This window comes from Phalacrocorax aristotelis, chromosome 24, assembly GCF_949628215.1.
Source record: "Phalacrocorax aristotelis chromosome 24, bGulAri2.1, whole genome shotgun sequence".
In the NCBI taxonomy this organism is placed as follows: domain Eukaryota; kingdom Metazoa; phylum Chordata; class Aves; order Suliformes; family Phalacrocoracidae; genus Phalacrocorax; species Phalacrocorax aristotelis.
The window spans coordinates 933,070-956,132 of record NC_134299.1 but is presented as its reverse complement, the minus strand read 5'-3'; the positions used below and the strand labels follow the sequence as shown (position 1 = coordinate 956,132).

Here is a 23,063-nt window from a genome sequence, read left to right as displayed (position 1 = left end):
GTGTTCTTTTTCAGGTTATTCAGGGTTTTTTCTCCTTCTCTTCACTTTCCCATCCCAATTTGGGGCCGATTCCCTCAACCAGGGACTTCCCCCTGTGGGGCTGCTTATGCAGCCTGGGAGCTGCTGCCTGGGCACAAAAATACCTCAAACCCCTTGACTCTGGGCCTGCAATGAGGGGTGAAAATACAGGAAGAATTCTGGTGGAAAGAAAACAACTTGGGGCTTCTGGGAAAGCCAACTCCAGCTGGATTTGTGCGGCTGGAAAGGAAAAAAAAAGGGGGTGGGGGTAAGGAACAACAACCTAAAAGCACCCGCCAACCATTCTCATGCACAAAACCGAAAGTGAAAATGACCATTTTTTGTAGGGCAAAAGCACAAAAAAATCCCCACAGAACTCAGTAGTTTGGAAAAGCAACCCCAATTATTACATTATGTAAAGAAGGCGGGGAAAAAAAAAGAAAACCAAACCAAAACCCGATCACAACCCTGATGCCACATGCCTACAAGCAGTTCCTGGGGCTTATTCTGTGGGGGTGGGAACCCAACCTTGTTCCCCAGGTTTGCTGTGCTGCTTCTCCTCCCTCGAGACACTTTGCTGTTTGGTGCAGAGGCAATGAATGGTGCTGCTGGGGCTGCGAGGGGGAAAGGTGCAGAGGAATAGAAGCTCTGTGGATGCAGCCAAGTTACGGTTTCTGGATGGTATTAATCGAGAAGAGTAATTCAGATAATGCTGCTGCCCAGCGACCAGAATTGGGTACTGAGCCCGGGAGCCACGCACACGCGGTGGCGTCCCTGTGATCCCCATTGCTCTCTCCGCAGGTAACAGCCCTGCGATGCTGCGGTGCCTGCGAGGTGATGCCGCCGTGCTCGTTGCTGCTTCCTGGTAAGGAAAGGCCTCCTCTGCTCTTGCTGCAGCGTGGTGGTGTGTCGGACACGATTCCCTGTGTCGGGTGAGGCCTAGGGCTGCCGGCGAGGTGAGCGAGCGCCTTTGGTGGGTGCAGGGGTGTCTCCTTGTGTGCCTGCACTACTGGGGCTGGTGGGATGGGAAGCTTCAAATGACCCGCCGAGGCAGGCTTCTGGTATGCTAAAGGCGAGCGGGTGAGGGCAGCCCTAGGAGTTACCCGGGAGCTGATAGAAGGGAAGAGGGAAAGGAGGAGGAGGAGGATGATGACGACCTTTTCCCCCTGCACCTTCTGGGTGCAGAAGATGGCCGACTCCCCAGCTCACCAGAGCTCCCCCTCAGCCTCCCCTGGCCCCCCTTGCCCCGTGCGCCTGCCCCCAGCTCCAGCACAGGCGAGCTAGGCTACGTGCCTAGGAAGCCTCATCTGGTAAGAGCTGTAAGACACCCACGTATTCTCTTCAGGTGGAGGACGGCCTAGAGTCTGGAGCTGCAGAAGAGGCAGGGAGGAGAGGAGGGGAAAGAAGCATCTGAACGGCTAAATTGTGCCAGCAGCGCTGAGAGCGAGAGTCGCGGTGAGTCCTGGGCCACTGGGGCCCCGTTGCCTCTCTTGTGCGTCCTGGGCCCTCCCTGTCTCTCCCCCGGCCCCCTCTCTTTCCTTACCTGCTGCAAAATTTACTTTTTTTTTTGCGCCCCCCGCCCCCGCACCTTCTTTCTCCATCTCGCTCTGAGTGTCTCCCTGCCTCCCCGTCTTTTCAGTCCTCCCTCTCTCTGTCCTGTAGCCTGTGGCTCCTTTTTCTTTCTCCGCCTCTCTCTGCCTGGCTCTGGCTCCGTTTTTTTTTTTTTTATTCCTCCTGCTCTGTCCTGTAGCCTGTCGGTGTTTTGTTGTTCACTGGCTCTCTTGATCTGACTCCCTGTGTTACCGAAAAACGCGTTAAAATCGGAAACGACTCCTCAACACCAATTTAGTATTAAAGAGCAGGCATTCTTTATTCGCGGCGCCGGATGCACGGGGGATCGCTCCTCCTGGCGTGCGTACCTCACGCACCTTTCCCGTACAATTTGTAGATCAATGTTTTACGTATTCATACATATTCATTATTGTCCTGTCTGCTGATTGGTACAAACTTGCTCGTTCCGTATGTAAATCGCTGCGCAGGCTCGGTTGTCCTCTTCCGTTGTTCTCTTCTGTTACTTGGGTCGGTGGTGGTCTGTGAGTCGGTGGTCACGATCTCCCCCTGCCGGAATTACCTTTTACCTTCTTGGCTCTTAATCTTGGCAGTCTTGGCTAGTTTTCTCAGTCCGCTAAGCGAAACCGCGTTTTGTCATCCTTTTCTGACAGAAGCATGTTGTCTGTTGTTCTGCTGACATTAACGATCGCCTAGGGACTAAAATGCAGATCGACAGATGCGCTGATTGGTACGCTCCATGTTCCCGTAATGGAACACCGTCTCTGGTTGATTTCATCACTTTGGTTACATTTCCCCTGTTTGGAAGTTCTGAAATAATAATTTTCTCAATACTTCCATCCTAGATCAATAATATTCCACTATGTCAGTTTAGTGTTTGCTTCATGTTCTGAAATTTTTCACTTGATTGTGGTCTCCAGGGTGTATGCAGGTCCCATTTTCTACCCAAAATTTTATTAATTTGTTGAAGTACCTCTGCAAAAAAATGTGGTGCTCTATCAGAGGACATTCCCGTTGGCACTCTAAATCTTGGTATTATTTCTTTCAGCAACGTTTTAACTACTACTCTAGCTTTGTTGGTGCAGCACGAGAAAGCTTCTGGCCATCTAGAAAATTTGTCAATCCGCACTGACAAATACTGCTATATCTATTTTGTCTGGGTAACTCAGAGAACCTAATTTGCTAATAATTTCCGGGAGAATTTTTTGTTTTGTTACTCCTAAAGGTGGTTTCCTTTGGTTCAGGGGATTATTTCTAGGACAGATTGGACACTTAGCTACTGTGGGTTTAACTATTCTTGTCATGCCTACACACGCTACAGATGTTTTTAAACTCAAAACCGTAGCGCCTACACCCTAATGTGTTTGCTCATGGTTTTCTTTTGCAAGTTCTGTCATAACTTGTGGGGTGGTTGTTGTTATTACTTGTTTTTCTGGTGTTACCTACCATCTCTCTGTGTTTTGTGATGCTGCCAATTGTTCTGCTAATTGCTCATCCAATTTATTATATCTCGGTTTCAACTTTGGAATTCTGATCTGTTTTACTGGTACTAGTGCAAGGATACCTTGCTCTGCAGTCCTCTTTGCAGCTTTATCGGTCAGTCGTTTGCTTATGTTTACAGCCGTCTGGCCAAATTGATGAGCTTTGCAACGCTTTACCGCCACTTCTTTTGGTTTCTGCACGTCTTCCGGAAGTTGGAGAATTTCTTCTTTATGCTGTATTGATGATTCTTGGGCTGATGGCAGTCCTTTCTCCTTCCCAATAGCTCCATGATCGTGGATCACACCAAATGCACGTTTGGAATCAGTCTAGATATTTATCCTTTGTCCTTCTGCCATTCGCAGAGCTCGCTTCAATGCTACCAATACTGCTTTCTGTGCTGAGGTGTTTGCAGGCAGCACCCCTGACTCCGTTCCCTCGGCGGCGATAACGACAGCATATCCGGCCGTTCGCTTCTCTTCTCGCCCAGAGCTTCTTCCATCTGTAAACAACTCCAGATCAGGATTTTCCCAGAGGTTTGTGTCTCAGGTCTGGTCTGCTGGAATAGACTTGTTCAATAGTTAGCAAGCGATCGTGTTCTAAATTGTCCGTAAGGTTTTCTGTTGTTAAAAACATAGCAGGATTCAGTATAGCAGTAGTCTTCGATTCCACATCGTCTTGTTCTAACAGAACAACTTGATATTTCAACATTCTGCTAAGGGATAGCCAACGACCCCCCTTTTGTTCTAAAACAGTCACCGCTATGTGCGGGATATATACTGTCATCTTCTGTCCCATTGTTAACTTTGGGGCTTCCCGGATCGGCAGCGCTGTTGTTGCTACTGCCCGTAAACACCCAGGCCATCTTTAACTCGCGTGGTCAGGTTGTTTGGAGAAGTAGCCCACAGGTCTCTTCCAGGTTCCCAGTCGCTGTGTCAGCACTCCAAGGGCTAAATGTTGTCTTTCGTGGACAAACAACTGAAAAGGTTTAGCGAAATCAGGTAGGCCTAATGCAGGGGCCATCATCGAGGCTCTTTTCAGTTCTTTGAATGCCGTTTGGCATCCGGGCGTCCAGGTTAAATATTTATCCTTTTGAGTCTTTCAATGCCTCAAATAATGGTTTTACATACAGTCTATAGTTCAGAATCCAGAGCTGATGCTATTTCATTGTTTTCAGAAAAGCTCTCAGTTCCTTCGGGCTGCTAGGTTCGGGAATTTGACAAATAGTTTCTTTCTTTTCACTTTCTAATTGTCTTTGTCTTTGAGATTTCAAATCCTAAATAAATGGCTGCTTCTTTTCCTATTTGGGTTTTGTTTCTGGAAACTCCGCATCTTCCTTGGCCCAGAAAATTTAAAAATTTCAAAACATTTTTCTTTACTTTGTGCCGCTATCAGAATGTCATCCGCATTCTGTAACAAGATGCCTCTCCCTGGGTTCTGTTTTTTCTATATCTCTAATTTTTTTTTGCCAGCTGAGTCTCAAGTATCGTAGGACTAATTTTAAATCCTTGTGGAAGTACGGTCCATGGTAGCTGTGTCTTTCATTCTGTGGTGGGGCTTTCCCATTCCAAAGCAAATAGGCTTTGACTTTTTATGCCTGGAGGTATGCAAAAGAAGGCGTCCTTCAAATCTAGTACAGTAAACCATTTATGCTCCTCCTTTAAAAGAGGTCAGTAAAGTGTATGGATTAGCTACTACCGGATGTATATCTTGGACCACCTGATTTATAGCCCTTAAATCGTGAACTAGCTAATACTCTTTGCCTCTAGATTTCTTTACTGGCGACACAGGAGTACTATATTCTGATTCACATTCCACTAAAAGCTCATATTCTGAAAAATTTTATAATTAACTTCTGTAATCCTTTTCGAGCCTCTCGCTTAATAGGGTATTGTTTTTGTCTTACGGGCTTGGCTCCAGGCTTTAAGGTTACTTTTACCGGCTCTGCCCACTTAGATCGCTCCGGAGCTCCGCTCGCTCAAACCAAAGGAATTACTACGTTTTCCACTTCCTCGGGAACCCGTTCCTCCCTGGAGGAATCCTGTAACATAAACGCTCTCGCCTCTGTGGCTTTTGATTCTGGTATTAGTGATTTAATCTCTCCATCTTTAAAAGTTACTTGAGCATCTAATTGACCTAATAGATCTCGTCATAACAGAGGCAGTGGACATTCAGGCATATGCAGAAACTGGTGAGTTGCCCATTGCTTCTCCAATTTAAACTTTAATGGCTCTGAGAGGGGCTAATTTTTCTTTGCCCTGTTGCGCTAGCAACATCTACTGATTTATGATCAAATTTCTCTTCACGTGTATTCAATACCAAATAAGTGGCTCCCGTATCTACCAAAAATTCTATTTCTTCATTCCGTAGCTTCAGTGTAACCAGGTGTTCAGCTAGGGTTGATTCCCCTGGTCTCCTTCATGCCAAGCTACTTCAAGCATTTAACCCAGATCTCTGGATTCAGGTTGTTCTAGTTTCTGAAGGTTGTTTTCTCTCCCCCCGCCCCCATCTGGGGCTGATTGTCTTATGAATATAGAGACCAGCTGAATTGCTTTTTCTGGTTTTTCTGGGTTCAAATGAGTATATTTTCTGGTGGTCACCTTCAGTCTTTCCATAAAGGCTGAAGGGGACTCACTTAATTCTTGTCTCACTTCATAAATTTTGACCAATTTATTGCTTTTGGCATTGCTTGTCTTACTCCAAATAAAATCTCTCTCTGACATCTAGTCAACATTCCCCTGGGTCCTGGCTGATTAGGGTCCCACTCGGGATTTGTAGATGGAAAATTCTTATTCATTGTTCTCTGTAAATTCCCGTTAGCATGTGCTCCCTGCACCTGCCTTCTGGCTGTATTCCATACTATTTTCTTGTCAGTTTCATCAAGCGAAGTATCCAGTATCACAAGTAGAGCAACACTCTTTCAAGTTCTCACCACGTTTTCCTCTTTTCAGAAACATTGCCGTAGAATCTTGTGGACATACCTCACGCTGTTTCTGCTGCTCGGGATGATTCCACGGTGTAAAGAACAAATCAACATATGCCACTTCTTCCCGTTTGCCTTCCCTTTTTACAAAACAACATTAATTGCAAGATGGTACGATATTGCAATGTCTCGTGTTCTGGCCATTTGTGCCCACCTTCCAATTGATACGTTGGCCACCAATGATTGCAATATTCAATTAATGGTTTCCGAGTTAGTGGGTCACCGCCCCCGACGTCTTTCCAGTGCTTCAAAATACATCGCAAAGGTGTTCTCTGTGGGATAGGTTTCCTACTCAGTAATGCTCCCGTCTCCCAGTCGACTAGTAGTTGTGATAGTGCACTATCACAAATACTAGTCAGAGGGACTCCAACCCCCGTTAGAGGTCTCACTGGAAATCTGCCACTGGGATCTGTAGCCCCCTGCTAGATATCCCTGGAGACTTCAACCCCCTGTTGAAGACTCCCCTACCCTCGGGTCCCGCTCCACAGGCTTTCGCCTAGCAGAGACTTACCAACCGAGGCACCTCTTGGCCCCGACCCTGCGTGGCTTTCGCCGCGCCTTACGGGCAGGCCTGTGGGACTCAAACCCGCTATCCTATCCTATGTGGGAAACTAACCCCACGTATTATTCTACCTAAGTTTCTTCTTCAAAGAATGCCTTGTTTACCTCAATCCAGGGGATCTTGCTCAGAATTCTCTGGCCCGGGGATCGGAAGCTCTCCCGGAGAATTCCTCGGGGCCGGCTGCAGGTCCCACGATCCCACGGATCCGTCGAGATTCAAAAGCAGGTTCCCACCTGGGGTGCCAAAACTGTTACCGAAAAACGCGTTAAAATCGGAAACGACTCCTCAACACCAATTTAGTATTAAAGAGCAGGCATTCTATATTCACGGCGCCGGATGCACGGGGGATCGCTCCTCCTGGCGTGCGTACCTCACGCACCTTTCCTGTACAATTTGTAGATGAAAATTTTACATACTCATACATAGTCATTATTGTCTTGTCTAGCGATGGGTACAAACTTGCTCGTTCCGTATGTCAATCACTGCGCAGGCTCGGTTGTCCTCTTGCGTTGTTCTCTTCTGAGTAGGTGGTGTTACTTGGGTCGGTGGTGGTCTGTGAGTCGGTGGTCGCGATCTCCCCCTGCCGGAATTACCTTTTAGCTTCTCGGCTCTTACTCTTGGCAGTCTTGGCTAGTTTTCTCAGTCCGCTCCACGAAACCGCGTTTTGTCATCCTTTTCTGACAGAAGCATGTTGTCTGTTGTTCTGCTGACATTAACGATCGCCTAGGCACTAAAATGCAGATCGACAGGTGCGCTGATTGGTACGCTCCATGTTCCCGTAATGGAACACCGTCTCTGGTTGGTTGATTTCATCGCTTTGGTTACACCTGTTCCTGTTGTTCAGTTTCTTCTTTTTTGGCTTTGTGTGATTCTCTCTGTGATTCTGTTTTTCTCTGCCTCGCTTTTCCCAGCTCCCCGTCCCTCACTTTTAATGCCCGTTATCCTTCACCAGCACACTCTCCCTTGGTTCCCATCCTCGTTTCTGAATTCCTCCTGCTTTGCCACGTAGCCCGTGACTTTTTTCTTAATCTCTCTCTGTCTGCCTCAACGCTCCCCCCGTGCTTTTTAATTCGTCTTCTCTGCTCTGTACCCTGCTACTGTTCTTGCCTTTCTGAGTTCTTCTCTGTCCAGCTCCCTTTCCCTATTCATGAATTCCTGTTCTTCCTGCAGCCACCGCTGTTCCCTGTGACCTCCATCTCTCTCTGTCCAGCTCCCTGTCCCTAGGTTTTAATTCCTGCCTCTGCCCGCTGTAGCCTGTCTAGATGTTTCTCTCGGCCTCTCTCTCTGTCCGGCTCCCTCTCTCTGTGTTCTAATTCCACGTTCTCTGTCACGTGGACCCGTGCTATTTGTTTGTCCTCATCTCTCTCTGTCCAGCTCCTTGCTGCGACGTTTTATTTCCTCATTTCCTCCCTCTCTGTCTTTGTAGCCCATTGCTGTTGGTTTGTTTTTTTCTTTTTTTTCACTTGTTTCTTCATGTGTCTCTGTCTGCCTCCCAGTCCCTGATCTTTAATTCCTCCTTCCCTGTAGGCCGCTGTTCCTTTTTTCCATTCTACATTGTGTTCTCTTTGGTCTCGTGTTCTTATTCATTGATTCCCTCCTCGCTGCCCTGTGGCTTGTCCCCATTTTATTGTTGCTTCTCTCTCCCTCTCTCTGGCTTCTTGCCCCTGTTTTTAAAATTCCTCCCTCTCTTCTCTCTTCCCTGTAGGCCGTGTGATCTTTAGCCTTTCTCCATGTCTTTCTGCCCATCTCTCTGTGTCTATTCATTAATTCTTCCCTCTCTGCCCTGTAGCCTGTAGCTTCTGTCCTTTCTCCATCTTGCTGTCCCTGGCTCCCGCGTGACCCTATGCTAGAATTGTTTCTCTCTTCTCTCCGTACGCATTGCGATTCCTTTTGCTCTCTGTCTCCCTTTGGTTTTTTTCTTTTTTTTTTTTCTGGCTCCCTGTCCCTAATTCTTAATTCTCTGCCTTCTCGTGCCCCATGGTTTGTTCTGTGGGGTTCTCTCGCGGTTCCCTCGCAGTTCCCTCCAGTCCATACTGGGCTATATTGGTCTAGTCCATACTGGGCTATATTGGTCTGTCCCGAGTTCCCTCCAGTCCATACTGGGCTATATTGGTCTAGTCCATACTGGGCTATATTGGTCTGTCCCGGCTTCCTCCCACTTCTTTCCCAGTGCCTCACAGTAGGTCCCGGTTCCGTCCATGGGATGAACTGTGAGGGAACTGTGAGGGAACTGTGAGGGAACTGTGAGGGAACTGTGAGGGAACTGTGAGGGAACTGTGAGGGAACTGTGAGGGAACTGTGAGGGAACTGTGAGGGAACTGTGAGGGAACTGTGAGGGAACTGTGAGGGAACTGTGAGGGAACTGTGAGGGAACTGTGAGGGAACTGTGAGGGAACTGTGAGGGAACTGTGAGGGAACTGTGAGGGAACTGTGAGGGAACTGTGAGGGAACTGTGAGGGAACTGTGAGGGAACTGTGAGGGAACTGTGAGGGAACTGTGAGGGAACTGTGAGGGAACTGTGAGGGAACTGTGAGGGAACTGTGAGGGAACTGTGAGGGAACTGTGAGGGAACTGTGAGGGAACTGTGAGGGAACTGTGAGGGAACTGTGAGTACGGGGGCGGCCCCCCGGGCCCCAGCCCCCCCCCCCCGCCTGGGGCCAGGGCCCCGCGGCCGCCGGCCCCTTCCTCCTCTGCCCGCTCCCGTCGCAGACGGCTCGGTATGTGTCACGAGCGGCAGCCGCGTTCAGCAGCTCTCGGAGGGCGCGCGGCTGTGCCCGGCCGTGACCGGGGCCCGCAGGGGTTTCCCGCTCGCCCCGAGAAGGCGCTGGCCCCGAGCCGGCGCGTCCCGCCCCGCCCGGCCCTCGGCGCCCTCGCGAGCTGAGCGCGGCCCGGCCAGCAGGGGGCGCTGGCGCTCACCGGCTGGGCGCGGGGGCGGGGCCGGTGGGGGCCGTTCCTTCCGGCCGCCCTTTAAGGGCCGCCCCGCGGGGCTCGGGCTTCCGGTGGCGCGTGCGCGGCGCGTCGGAGCGGGGGCGGGAGCGGTGCGTGTGGAGGCCGAAGGGCCGGTGCGTGTGGCGGCCGGGTCGCGAGGCGTCCCTGTGCGGTGCCGGGGCCCCTCTGCGGCCCGGCGTGGGAAGCCCGCGGCCGGCGGAGCCTGCTCGGAGCTGGGCGGGGAGCGCCGCGGCGGTCCGGCCGCCGGCAGCCATCCCCTGCGGTGTCCGGCAGCCCCTCGGGACGCCTGGAGGCCTGGCGGTGCCCGAGCCTCGCCTGCGGCAGCCGCCTGAGAGAGCAGCGCGGCCGTGTCCGGGGGCCGGAGAGCGCTGGTGGGTGAGTTCGGGCAGCGGGGGGCGGGTGTGTGTCTCCGGGCGGGGCCGGGGGGCTCCGTGCCCCGCAGAGGAGCCCCGGTCGGGCATCGTTCGCTTCCGAACAATGCAGGTCTGTCCCTGGTTATTTTCTGTGTACAGTGTTTCGGGCCACCTGAAAGCCTTTGGCCGGGTAGGTTTGGTGCGGGGCGATGGCAGGTGTGGACCCTGAAAGATCTCGGGTGGGGGGCGTGGGAGGTATTTCTTGCCTTAAAACTCTGAGCCCACCTCGCGTGTCATGTCGTGTTATCATGTCGTGAGTCTCGTGACTGTGGCAAATGGCTGAGTCGGGCGTTTTCTGATAACTAACTTCTGAACGTGTGCGTGTGTAGGCACGGGGAGATTTGTGCAGTGTGACGGAGCCCCTTGTGCTTCTGTGCTAATGTCTACCTGTTCTAGACCTCCAGTGTTGGAAAGCCTTTGTTTAGTGCCTAGTTGTGGCTGCGTAACTGCTGTTGCGCCTGCAGCTGTGCTCGCAGGGATGCTGGGTGGCTCCGCATCAAACCGGCCGCCGGGCGGCCGGGTTGTGCCGCAGAGCATGCCGGGAGCTGTAGTCCTTGCGGCTGCCGGGCGGCCGGGTTGTGCCGCAGAGCATGCCGGGAGCTGTATTCCTGGCGCAGTGGCTGCCGGCCCTGTCACGTGGTTCGCCGGGCATGGCGGGAGGCGCGGTCTTCCGGCGCTCGGGTGCCGGGCGGCCGTGGCGCGTACGGTACGCGAGGTGTATTTTTGGGGTTGGCTTCGTGTTGATTACTGGGGGCTTGCGGGTGCGGCCGCTTCCCGAGAAGCGGTGAGTTCCCCGGGAGCTGACAGAAGGGAAGAGGGAAAGGAGGAGGACGATGACCTTTTCCCCGTGCCCAGGGCGCAGATGATGGCCGCGTCCCCGGCCCACCGGAGGTCCCGCTCAGCCTCCCCTGGCCCCCCTTGCCCTGTGCGCCTGCCCCCAGCTCCGGCACCTCCCCATAAGCGTGCTGCATAGCCTTAGGCCGCCCCCAGGCCCTGTCGTGAAGGCAGCAAGCCGTCCCTCAAGCGCACTGGATTCCCCCTTGGTGCAGGGGCCCTTAGCAGTAGCGTGGGGAGGGAGCGGTGTGTCCAGAAGCCCCTGCGGAAGGAGAGGCTTTGGCCAGGGTCGATCGACGGTAATGACGGTCACTGTTTCTTCTTTCCCTCTCCCAGAGACCGTGCTGAGGACGTGGTTGTCTGTCCTTCCCCCGGGGATGCCGTTGCCTGTGGCCGTCTCAGGCTCGCGTGGCTTCTCTCTGCCCGTCCTCGCCGTCCTCGCAGCGCAGGGCCGAAAAGGGATAGACAAAGCCCTTCCCGGCTGCGGACAGGAGCTGCCTCGGCTGAAGCTGGAGACGCCAACGAAAGGTAAAGAAGAAGAAACTGAAGGTGCTCTGGCTGCCAGCTGCCTTCCTGCCGCAGGCAAGAGAGAGCCTGTCCCTGCAGGTGGGGGAGGAAGGATCCCCCTTCATAGCCCGCAGCGGGCCAGGCCACCAACGTGCACCGTAGGGTCTGTACGCGTAACCCGGAGTTGGGTACGGGCGTGTAGTGCACGAGCAAGCTAGGCTACGTGCCTAGGAAGCCTCATCTGGTAAGAGCTGTAAGACACCCACGTATTCTCTTCAGGTGGAGGACGGCCTAGAGTCTGGAGCTGCAGAAGAGGCAGGGAGGAGAGGAGGGGAAAGAAGCATCTGAACGGCTAAATTGTGCCAGCAGCGCTGAGAGCGAGAGTCGCGGTGAGTCCTGGGCCACTGGGGCCCCGTTGCCTCTCTTGTGCGTCCTGGGCCCTCCCTGTCTCTCCCCCGGCCCCCTCTCTTTCCTTACCTGCTGCAAAATTTACTTTTTTTTTTTGCGCCCCCCCCCCCGCACCTTCTTTCTCCATCTTGCTCTGAGTGTCTCCCTGCCTCCCCATCTTTTCAGTCCTCCCTCTCTCTGTCCTGTAGCCTGTGGCTCCTTTTTCTTTCTCCGCCTCTCTCTGCCTGGCTCTGGCTCCGTTTTTTTTTTTTTTTTTTATTCCTCCTGCTCTGTCCTGTAGCCTGTCGGTGTTTTGTTGTTCTCTGGCTCTCTTGATCTGACTCCCTGTGTTACCGAAAAACACGTTAAAATCGGAAACGACTCCTCAACACCAATTTAGTATTAAAGAGCAGGCATTCTTTATTCGCGGCGCCGGATGCACGGGGGATCGCTCCTCCTGGCGTGCGTACCTCACGCACCTTTCCCGTACAATTTGTAGATCAATGTTTTACGTATTCATACATATTCATTATTGTCCTGTCTGCTGATTGGTACAAACTTGCTCGTTCCGTATGTAAATCGCTGCGCAGGCTCGGTTGTCCTCTTCCGTTTTTCTCTTCTGTTACTTGGGTCGGTGGTGGTCTGTGAGTCGGTGGTCGCGATCTCCCCCTGCCGGAATTACCTTTTAGCTTCTCGGCTCTTACTCTTGGCAGTCTTGGCTAGTTTTCTCAGTCCGCTAAGCGAAACCGCGTTTTGTCATCCTTTTCTGACAGAAGCACGTTGTCTGTTGTTCTGTTCGCATTAATGATCGCCTAGGGACTAAAATGCAGATCGACAGGTACGCTGATTGGTACGCTCCATGTTCCCGTAATGGAACACCGTCTCTGGTTGATTTCATCACTTTGGTTACATTTCCCCTGTTTGGAAGTTCTGAAATAATAATTTTCTCAATACTTCCATCCTAGATCAATAATATTCCACTATGTCAGTTTAGTGTTTGCTTCATGTTCTGAAATTTTTCACTTGATTGTGGTCTCCAGGGTGTATGCAGGTCCCATTTTCTACCCAAAATTTTATTAATTTGTTGAAGTACCTCTGCAAAAAAATGTGGTGCTCTATCAGAGGACATTCCCGTTGGCACTCTAAATCTTGGTATTATTTCCTTCAGCAACGTCTTAACTACTACTCTAGCTTTGTCGGTGCAGCACGAGAAAGCTGCTGGCCATCTAGAAAATTTGTCAATCAGCACTGACAAATACTGCTCTATCTATTTTGTCTGGGTAACTCAGAGAACTTAATTTGCTAATAATTTCCGGGAGAATTTTTTGTTTTGTTACGCCTAAAGGTTGTTTCCTTTGGTTCAGGGGATTATTTCTAGGACAGATTGGACACTTAGCTACTATGGGTTTAACTATTCTTGTCGTGCCTACACACGCTACAGATGTTTTTAAACTCAAAACCGTAGCGCCTACAGCCTAATGTGTTTGCTCATGGTTTTCTTTTGCAAGTTCTGTCATAACTTGTGGGGTGGTTGTTGTTATTACTTGTTTTTCTGGTGTTACCTACCATCTCTCTGTGTTTTGTGATGCTGCCAATTGTTCTGCTAATTGCTCATCCAATTTATTATATCTCGGTTTCAACTTTGGAATTCTGATCTGTTTTACTGGTACTAGTGCAAGGATACCTTGCTCTGCAGTCCTCTTTGCAGCTTTATCGGTCAGTCGTTTGCTTATGTTTACAGCCGTCTGGCCAAATTGATGAGCTTTGCAACGCTTTACCGCCACTTCTTTTGGTTTCTGCACGTCTTCCGGAAGTTGGAGAATTTCTTCTTTATGCTGTATTGATGATTCTTGGGCTGATGGCAGTCCTTTCTCCTTCCCAATAGCTCCATGATCGTGGATCACACCAAATGCACGTTTGGAATCAGTCTAGATATTTATCCTTTGTCCTTCTGCCATTCGCAGAGCTCGCTTCAATGCTACCAATGCTGCTTTCTGTGCTGAGGTGTTTGCAGGCAGCACCCCTGACTCCATTCCCTCGGCGGCGATAACGACAGCATATCCGGCCATTCGCTTCTCTTCTCGCCCAGAGCTTCTTCCATCTGTAAACAACTCCAGATCAGGATTTTCCCAGAGGTTTGTGTCTCAGGTCTGGTCTGCTGGAATAGACTTGTTCAATAGTTAGCAAGCGATCGTGTTCTAAATTGTCCGTAAGGTTTTCTGTTGTTAAAAACATAGCAGGATTCAGTATAGCAGTAGTCTTCGATTCCACATCGTCTTGTTCTAACAGAACAACTTGATATTTCAACATTCTGCTAAGGGATAGCCAACGACCCCCCTTTTGTTCTAAAACAGTCACCGCTATGTGCGGGATATATACTGTCATCTTCTGTCCCATTGTTAACTTTGGGGCTTCCCGGATCGGCAGCGCTGTTGTTGCTACTGCCCGTAAACACCCAGGCCATCTTTAACTCGCGTGGTCAGGTTGTTTGGAGAAGTAGCCCACAGGTCTCTTCCAGGTTCCCAGTCGCTGTGTCAGCACTCCAAGGGCTAAATGTTGTCTTTCGTGGACAAACAACTGAAAAGGTTTAGCGAAATCAGGTAGGCCTAATGCAGGGGCCATCATCGAGGCTCTTTTCAGTTCTTTGAATGCCGTTTGGCATCCGGGCGTCCAGGTTAAATATTTATCCTTTTGAGTCTTTCAATGCCTCAAATAATGGTTTTACATACAGTCTATAGTTCAGAATCCAGAGCTGATGCTATTTCATTGTTTTCAGAAAAGCTCTCAGTTCCTTCGGGCTGCTAGGTTCGGGAATTTGACAAATAGTTTCTTTCTTTTCACTTTCTAATTGTCTTTGTCTTTGAGATTTCAAATCCTAAATAAATGGCTGCTTCTTTTCCTATTTGGGTTTTGTTTCTGGAAACTCCGCATCTTCCTTGGCCCAGAAAATTTAAAAATTTCAAAACATTTTTCTTTACTTTGTGCCGCTATCAGAATGTCATCCGCATTCTGTAACAAGATGCCTCTCCCTGGGTTCTGTTTTTTCTATATCTCTAATTTTTTTTTGCCAGCTGAGTCTCAAGTATCGTAGGACTAATTTTAAATCCTTGTGGAAGTACGGTCCATGGTAGCTGTGTCTTTCATTCTGTGGTGGGGCTTTCCCATTCCAAAGCAAATAGGCTTTGACTTTTTATGCCTGGAGGTATGCAAAAGAAGGCGTCCTTCAAATCTAGTACAGTAAACCATTTATGCTCCTCCTTTAAAAGAGGTCAGTAAAGTGTATGGATTAGCTACTACCGGATGTATATCTTGGACCACCTGATTTATAGCCCTTAAATCGTGAACTAGCTAATACTCTTTGCCTCTAGATTTCTTTACTGGCGACACAGGAGTACTATATTCTGATTCACATTCCACTAAAAGCTCATATTCTGAAAAATTTTATAATTAACTTCTGTAATCCTTTTCGAGCCTCTCGCTTAATAGGGTATTGTTTTTGTCTTACGGGCTTGGCTCCAGGCTTTAAGGTTACTTTTACCGGCTCTGCCCACTTAGATCGCTCCGGAGCTCCGCTCGCTCAAACCAAAGGAATTACTACGTTTTCCACTTCCTCGGGAACCCGTTCCTCCCTGGAGGAATCCTGTAACATAAACGCTCTCGCCTCTGTGGCTTTTGATTCTGGTATTAGTGATTTAATCTCTCCATCTTTAAAAGTTACTTGAGCATCTAATTGACCTAATAGATCTCGTCATAACAGAGGCAGTGGACATTCAGGCATATGCAGAAACTGGTGAGTTGCCCATTGCTTCTCCAATTTAAACTTTAATGGCTCTGAGAGGGGCTAATTTTTCTTTGCCCTGTTGCGCTAGCAACATCTACTGATTTATGATCAAATTTCTCTTCACGTGTATTCAATACCAAATAAGTGGCTCCCGTATCTACCAAAAATTCTATTTCTTCATTCCGTAGCTTCAGTGTAACCAGGTGTTCAGCTAGGGTTGATTCCCCTGGTCTCCTTCATGCCAAGCTACTTCAAGCATTTAACCCAGATCTCTGGATTCAGGTTGTTCTAGTTTCTGAAGGTTGTTTTCTCTCCCCCCGCCCCCATCTGGGGCTGATTGTCTTATGAATATAGAGACCAGCTGAATTGCTTTTTCTGGTTTTTCTGGGTTCAAATGAGTATATTTTCTGGTGGTCACCTTCAGTCTTTCCATAAAGGCTGAAGGGGACTCACTTAATTCTTGTCTCACTTCATAAATTTTGACCAATTTATTGCTTTTGGCATTGCTTGTCTTACTCCAAATAAAATCTCTCTCTGACATCTAGTCAACATTCCCCTGGGTCCTGGCTGATTAGGGTCCCACTCGGGATTTGTAGATGGAAAATTCTTATTCATTGTTCTCTGTAAATTCCCGTTAGCATGTGCTCCCTGCACCTGCCTTCTGGCTGTATTCCATACTATTTTCTTGTCAGTTTCATCAAGCGAAGTATCCAGTATCACAAGTAGAGCAACACTCTTTCAAGTTCTCACCACGTTTTCCTCTTTTCAGAAACATTGCCGTAGAATCTTGTGGACATACCTCACGCTGTTTCTGCTGCTCGGGATGATTCCACGGTGTAAAGAACAAATCAACATATGCCACTTCTTCCCGTTTGCCTTCCCTTTTTACAAAACAACATTAATTGCAAGATGGTACGATATTGCAATGTCTCGTGTTCTGGCCATTTGTGCCCACCTTCCAATTGATACGTTGGCCACCAATGATTGCAATATTCAATTAATGGTTTCCGAGTTAGTGGGTCACCGCCCCCGACGTCTTTCCAGTGCTTCAAAATACATCGCAAAGGTGTTCTCTGTGGGATAGGTTTCCTACTCAGTAATGCTCCCGTCTCCCAGTCGACTAGTAGTTGTGATAGTGCACTATCACAAATACTAGTCAGAGGGACTCCAACCCCCGTTAGAGGTCTCACTGGAAATCTGCCACTGGGATCTGTAGCCCCCTGCTAGATATCCCTGGAGACTTCAACCCCCTGTTGAAGACTCCCCTACCCTCGGGTCCCGCTCCACAGGCTTTCGCCTAGCAGAGACTTACCAACCGAGGCACCTCTTGGCCCCGACCCTGCGTGGCTTTCGCCGCGCCTTACGGGCAGGCCTGTGGGACTCAAACCCGCTATCCTATCCTATGTGGGAAACTAACCCCACGTATTATTCTACCTAAGTTTCTTCTTCAAAGAATGCCTTGTTTACCTCAATCCAGGGGATCTTGCTCAGAATTCTCTGGCCCGGGGATCGGAAGCTCTCCCGGAGAATTCCTCGGGGCCGGCTGCAGGTCCCACGATCCCACGGATCCGTCGAGATTCAAAAGCAGGTTCCCACCTGGGGTGCCAAAACTGTTACCGAAAAACGCGTTAAAATCGGAAACGACTCCTCAACACCAATTTAGTATTAAAGAGCAGGCATTCTATATTCACGGCGCCGGATGCACGGGGGATCGCTCCTCCTGGCGTGCGTACCTCACGCACCTTTCCTGTACAATTTGTAGATGAAAATTTTACATACTCATACATAGTCATTATTGTCTTGTCTAGCGATGGGTACAAACTTGCTCGTTCCGTATGTCAATCACTGCGCAGGCTCGGTTGTCCTCTTGCGTTGTTCTCTTCTGAGTAGGTGGTGTTACTTGGGTCGGTGGTGGTCTGTGAGTCGGTGGTCGCGATCTCCCCCTGCCGGAATTACCTTTTAGCTTCTCGGCTCTTACTCTTGGCAGTCTTGGCTAGTTTTCTCAGTCCGCTCCACGAAACCGCGTTTTGTCATCCTTTTCTGACAGAAGCATGTTGTCTGTTGTTCTGCTGACATTAACGATCGCCTAGGCACTAAAATGCAGATCGACAGGTGCGCTGATTGGTACGCTCCATGTTCCCGTAATGGAACACCGTCTCTGGTTGGTTGATTTCATCGCTTTGGTTACACCTGTTCCTGTTGTTCAGTTTCTTCTTTTTTGGCTTTGTGTGATTCTCTCTGTGATTCTGTTTTTCTCTGCCTCGCTTTTCCCAGCTCCCCGTCCCTCACTTTTAATGCCCGTTATCCTTCACCAGCACACTCTCCCTTAGTTCCCATCCTCGTTTCTGAATTCCTCCTGCTTTGCCACGTAGCCCGTGACTTTTTTCTTAATCTCTCTCTGTCTGCCTCAACGCTCCCCCCGTGCTTTTTAATTCGTCTTCTCTGCTCTGTACCCTGCTACTGTTCTTGCCTTTCTGAGTTCTTCTCTGTCCAGCTCCCTTTCCCTATTCATGAATTCCTGTTCTTCCTGCAGCCACCGCTGTTCCCTGTGACCTCCATCTCTCTCTGTCCAGCTCCCTGTCCCTAGGTTTTAATTCCTGCCTCTGCCCGCTGTAGCCTGTCTAGATGTTTCTCTCGGCCTCTCTCTCTGTCCGGCTCCCTCTCTCTGTGTTCTAATTCCACGTTCTCTGTCACGTGGACCCGTGCTATTTGTTTGTCCTCATCTCTCTCTGTCCAGCTCCTTGCTGCGACGTTTTATTTCCTCATTTCCTCCCTCTCTGTCTTTGTAGCCCATTGCTGTTGGTTTGTTTTTTTCTTTTTTTTCACTTGTTTCTTCATGTGTCTCTGTCTGCCTCCCAGTCCCTGATCTTTAATTCCTCCTTCCCTGTAGGCCGCTGTTCCTTTTTTCCATTCTACATTGTGTTCTCTTTGGTCTCGTGTTCTTATTCATTGATTCCCTCCTCGCTGCCCTGTGGCTTGTCCCCATTTTATTGTTGCTTCTCTCTCCCTCTCTCTGGCTTCTTGCCCCTGTTTTTAAAATTCCTCCCTCTCTTCTCTCTTCCCTGTAGGCCGTGTGATCTTTAGCCTTTCTCCATGTCTTTCTGCCCATCTCTCTGTGTCTATTCATTAATTCTTCCCTCTCTGCCCTGTAGCCTGTAGCTTCTGTCCTTTCTCCATCTTGCTGTCCCTGGCTCCCGCGTGACCCTATGCTAGAATTGTTTCTCTCTTCTCTCCGTACGCATTGCGATTCCTTTTGCTCTCTGTCTCCCTTTGGTTTTTTTCTTTTTTTTTTTTCTGGCTCCCTGTCCCTAATTCTTAATTCTCTGCCTTCTCGTGCCCCATGGTTTGTTCTGTGGGGTTCTCTCGCGGTTCCCTCGCAGTTCCCTCCAGTCCATACTGGGCTATATTGGTCTAGTCCATACTGGGCTATATTGGTCTGTCCCGGCTTCCTCCCACTTCTTTCCCAGTGCCTCACAGCAGGTCCCGGTTCCGTCCATGGGATGAACTGTGAGGGGGCAACTGTGAGGGGGCAACTGTGAGGGGGCAACTGTGAGGGGGCAACTGTGAGGGGGCAACTGTGAGGGGGCAACTGTGAGGGGGCAACTGTGAGGGGGCAACTGTGAGGGGGCAACTGTGAGGGGGCAACTGTGAGGGGGCAACTGTGAGGGGGCAACTGTGAGGGAACTGTGAGTAGGGGGGCGGCCCCCCGGGCCCCAGCCCCCCCCCCCCCGCCTGGGGCCAGGGCCCCGCGGCCGCCGGCCCCTTCCTCCTCTGCCCGCTCCCGTCGCAGACGGCTCGGTATGTGTCACGAGCGGCAGCCCCGTTCAGCAGCTCTCGGAGGGCGCGCGGCTGTGCCCGGCCGTGACCGGGGCCCGCAGGGGTTTCCCGCTCGCCCCGAGAAGGCGCTGGCCCCGAGCCGGCGCGTCCCGCCCCGCCCGGCCCTCGGCGCCCTCGCGAGCTGAGCGCGGCCCGGCCAGCAGGGGGCGCTGGCGCTCACCGGCTGGGCGCGGGGGCGGGGCCGGTGGGGGCCGTTCCTTCCGGCCGCCCTTTAAGGGCCGCCCCGCAGGGCTCGGGCTTCCGGTGGCGCGTGCGCGGCGCGTCGGAGCGGGGGCGGGAGCGGTGCGTGTGGAGGCCGAAGGGCCGGTGCGTGTGGCGGCCGGGTCGCGAGGCGTCCCTGTGCGGTGCCGGGGCCCCTCTGCGGCCCGGCGTGGGAAGCCCGCGGCCGGCGGAGCCTGCTCGGAGCTGGGCGGGGAGCGCCGCGGCGGTCCGGCCGCCGGCAGCCATCCCCTGCGGTGTCCGGCAGCCCCTCGGGACGCCTGGAGGCCTGGCGGTGCCCGAGCCTCGCCTGCGGCAGCCGCCTGAGAGAGCAGCGCGGCCGTGTCCGGGGGCCGGAGAGCGCTGGTGGGTGAGTTCGGGCAGCGGGGGGCGGGTGTGTGTCTCCGGGCGGGGCCGGGGGGCTCCGTGCCCCGCAGAGGAGCCCCGGTCGGGCATCGTTCGCTTCCGAACAATGCAGGTCTGTCCCTGGTTATTTTCTGTGTACAGTGTTTCGGGCCACCTGAAAGCCTTTGGCCGGGTAGGTTTGGTGCGGGGCGATGGCAGGTGTGGACCCTGAAAGATCTCGGGTGGGGGGCGTGGGAGGTATTTCTTGCCTTAAAACTCTGAGCCCACCTCGTGTGTCATGTCGTGTTATCATGTCGTGAGTCTCGTGACTGTGGCAAATGGCTGAGTCGGGCGTTTTCTGATAACTAACTTCTGAACGTGTGCGTGTGTAGGCACGGGGAGATTTGTGCAGTGTGACGGAGCCCCTTGTGCTTCTGTGCTAATGTCTACCTGTTCTAGACCTCCAGTGTTGGAAAGCCTTTGTTTAGTGCCTAGTTGTGGCTGCGTAACTGCTGTTGCGCCTGCAGCTGTGCTCGCAGGGATGCTGGGTGGCTCCGCATCAAACCGGCCGCCGGGCGGCCGGGTTGTGCCGCAGAGCATGCCGGGAGCTGTAGTCCTTGCGGCTGCCGGGCGGCCGGGTTGTGCCGCAGAGCATGCCGGGAGCTGTATTCCTGGCGCAGTGGCTGCCGGCCCTGTCACGTGGTTCGCCGGGCATGGCGGGAGGCGCGGTCTTCCGGCGCTCGGGTGCCGGGCGGCCGTGGCGCGTACGGTACGCGAGGTGTATTTTTGGGGTTGGCTTCGTGTTGATTACTGGGGGCTTGCGGGTGCGGCCGCTTCCCGAGAAGCGGTGAGTTCCCCGGGAGCTGACAGAAGGGAAGAGGGAAAGGAGGAGGACGATGACCTTTTCCCCGTGCCCAGGGCGCAGATGATGGCCGCGTCCCCGGCCCACCGGAGGTCCCGCTCAGCCTCCCCTGGCCCCCCTTGCCCTGTGCGCCTGCCCCCAGCTCCGGCACCTCCCCATAAGCGTGCTGCATAGCCTTAGGCCGCCCCCAGGCCCTGTCGTGAAGGCAGCAAGCCGTCCCTCAAGCGCACTGGATTCCCCCTTGGTGCAGGGGCCCTTAGCAGTAGCGTGGGGAGGGAGCGGTGTGTCCAGAAGCCCCTGCGGAAGGAGAGGCTTTGGCCAGGGTCGATCGACGGTAATGACGGTCACTGTTTCTTCTTTCCCTCTCCCAGAGACCGTGCTGAGGACGTGGTTGTCTGTCCTTCCCCCGGGGATGCCGTTGCCTGTGGCCGTCTCAGGCTCGCGTGGCTTCTCTCTGCCCGTCCTCGCCGTCCTCGCAGCGCAGGGCCGAAAAGGGATAGACAAAGCCCTTCCCGGCTGCGGACAGGAGCTGCCTCGGCTGAAGCTGGAGACGCCAACGAAAGGTAAAGAAGAAGAAACTGAAGGTGCTCTGGCTGCCAGCTGCCTTCCTGCCGCAGGCAAGAGAGAGCCTGTCCCTGCAGGTGGGGGAGGAAGGATCCCCCTTCATAGCCCGCAGCGGGCCAGGCCACCAACGTGCACCGTAGGGTCTGTACGCGTAACCCGGAGTTGGGTACGGGCGTGTAGTGCACGAGCAAGCTAGGCTACGTGCCTAGGAAGCCTCATCTGGTAAGAGCTGTAAGACACCCACGTATTCTCTTCAGGTGGAGGACGGCCTAGAGTCTGGAGCTGCAGAAGAGGCAGGGAGGAGAGGAGGGGAAAGAAGCATCTGAACGGCTAAATTGTGCCAGCAGCGCTGAGAGCGAGAGTCGCGGTGAGTCCTGGGCCACTGGGGCCCCGTTGCCTCTCTTGTACGTCCTGGGCCCTCCCTGTCTCTCCCCCGGCCCCCTCTCTTTCCTTACCTGCTGCAAAATTATTTTTTTTTGCGCCCCCCCCGCACCTTCTTTCTCCATCTCGCTCTGAGTGGCTCCCTGCCTCCCCGTCTTTTCAGTCCTCCCTCTCTCTGTCCTGTAGCCTGTGGCTCCTTTTTCTTTCTCTGCCTCTCTCTGCCTGGCTCTGGCTCCGTTTTTTTTTTTTTTTTTTATTCCTCCTGCTCTGTCCTGTAGCCTGTCGGTGTTTTGTTGTTCACTGGCTCTCTTGATCTGACTCCCTGTGTTACCGAAAAACGCGTTAAAATCGGAAACGACTCCTCAACACCAATTTAGTATTAAAGAGCAGGCATTCTTTATTCGCGGCGCCGGATGCACGGGGGATCGCTCCTCCTGGCGTGCGTACCTCACGCACCTTTCCTGTACAATTTGTAGATGAAAATTTTACATACTCATACATAGTCATTATTGTCTTGTCTAGCGATGGGTACAAACTTGCTCGTTCCCTATGTCAGTCACTGCGCAGGCTCGGTTGTCCTCCCAGTACAGTGCGGGGAACGGGGACGTACAGTGCGGGGAACGGGGACGTACCAGGATCTACTGGGTTGTACTGGGAGGGAACTGGGACGTACTGGGAGTCTCTACAATGTCCTGGGATGTCCTGGGATGTAGTGTGGAGGAACTAGGATGTACAGGCTTGTACTGGGTTGTACCGGGTGGAACTGGCAGGAATTTGGGATGTACCAGGATGTACTGGGATGTACTGGGAGGTAACTGTTATGTACTGGGAAGGAACTGGTAGGGAACTGGGATGTACTGGTATGTACTGGGAGGGAAGTGTTATGTACTGACGGTAACTGGGACGTACTGGGATGTGCTGGGAGGGAACTGGGACGTACTGGGATGTGCTGGGAGGGAACTGGGACGTACTGGGATGTGCTGGGAGGGAACTGGGATGTACTGGGAGGGAACTGGGATGTGCTGGGAGGGAACTGGGATGTACTGGGAGGGAACTGGGATGTACTGGGAGGGAACTGGGATGTACTGGGAGGGAACTGGGATGTACTGGGAGGGAACTGGGATGTACTGGGAGGGAACTGGGATGTACTGGGAGGGAACTGGGATGTACTGGGAGGGAACTGGGATGTACTGGGAGGGAACTGGGATGTACTGGGAGGGACCGGTGAAGTACTGGGAGGGACCGGTGAAGTACTGGGATGTACTGGGATGTACTGGGATGTACTGGGAGGGCACTGGAATGTAATGGGATGTACTGGGAGGGAACTGGGGTATACTGGGAGGCACTACAATGTGCTGGGATGTCCTGGGATGTACCGTGGAGGAAGTAGGGTG

At 52.1% G+C, this 23,063-nt stretch overlaps 1 long non-coding RNA gene across 1 annotated transcript; it reads left to right on the top strand.

The window, feature by feature from the left end:
- Positions 1-1,367: 1,367 nt before the first annotated feature.
- Positions 1,368-21,907, top strand: LOC142048039 (uncharacterized). Its single transcript, XR_012657370.1, has 3 exons — positions 1,368-1,473; positions 11,594-11,703; positions 21,546-21,907. It is a non-coding gene; the product is annotated as an uncharacterized LOC142048039 (long non-coding RNA).
- Positions 21,908-23,063: the final 1,156 nt, after the last annotated feature.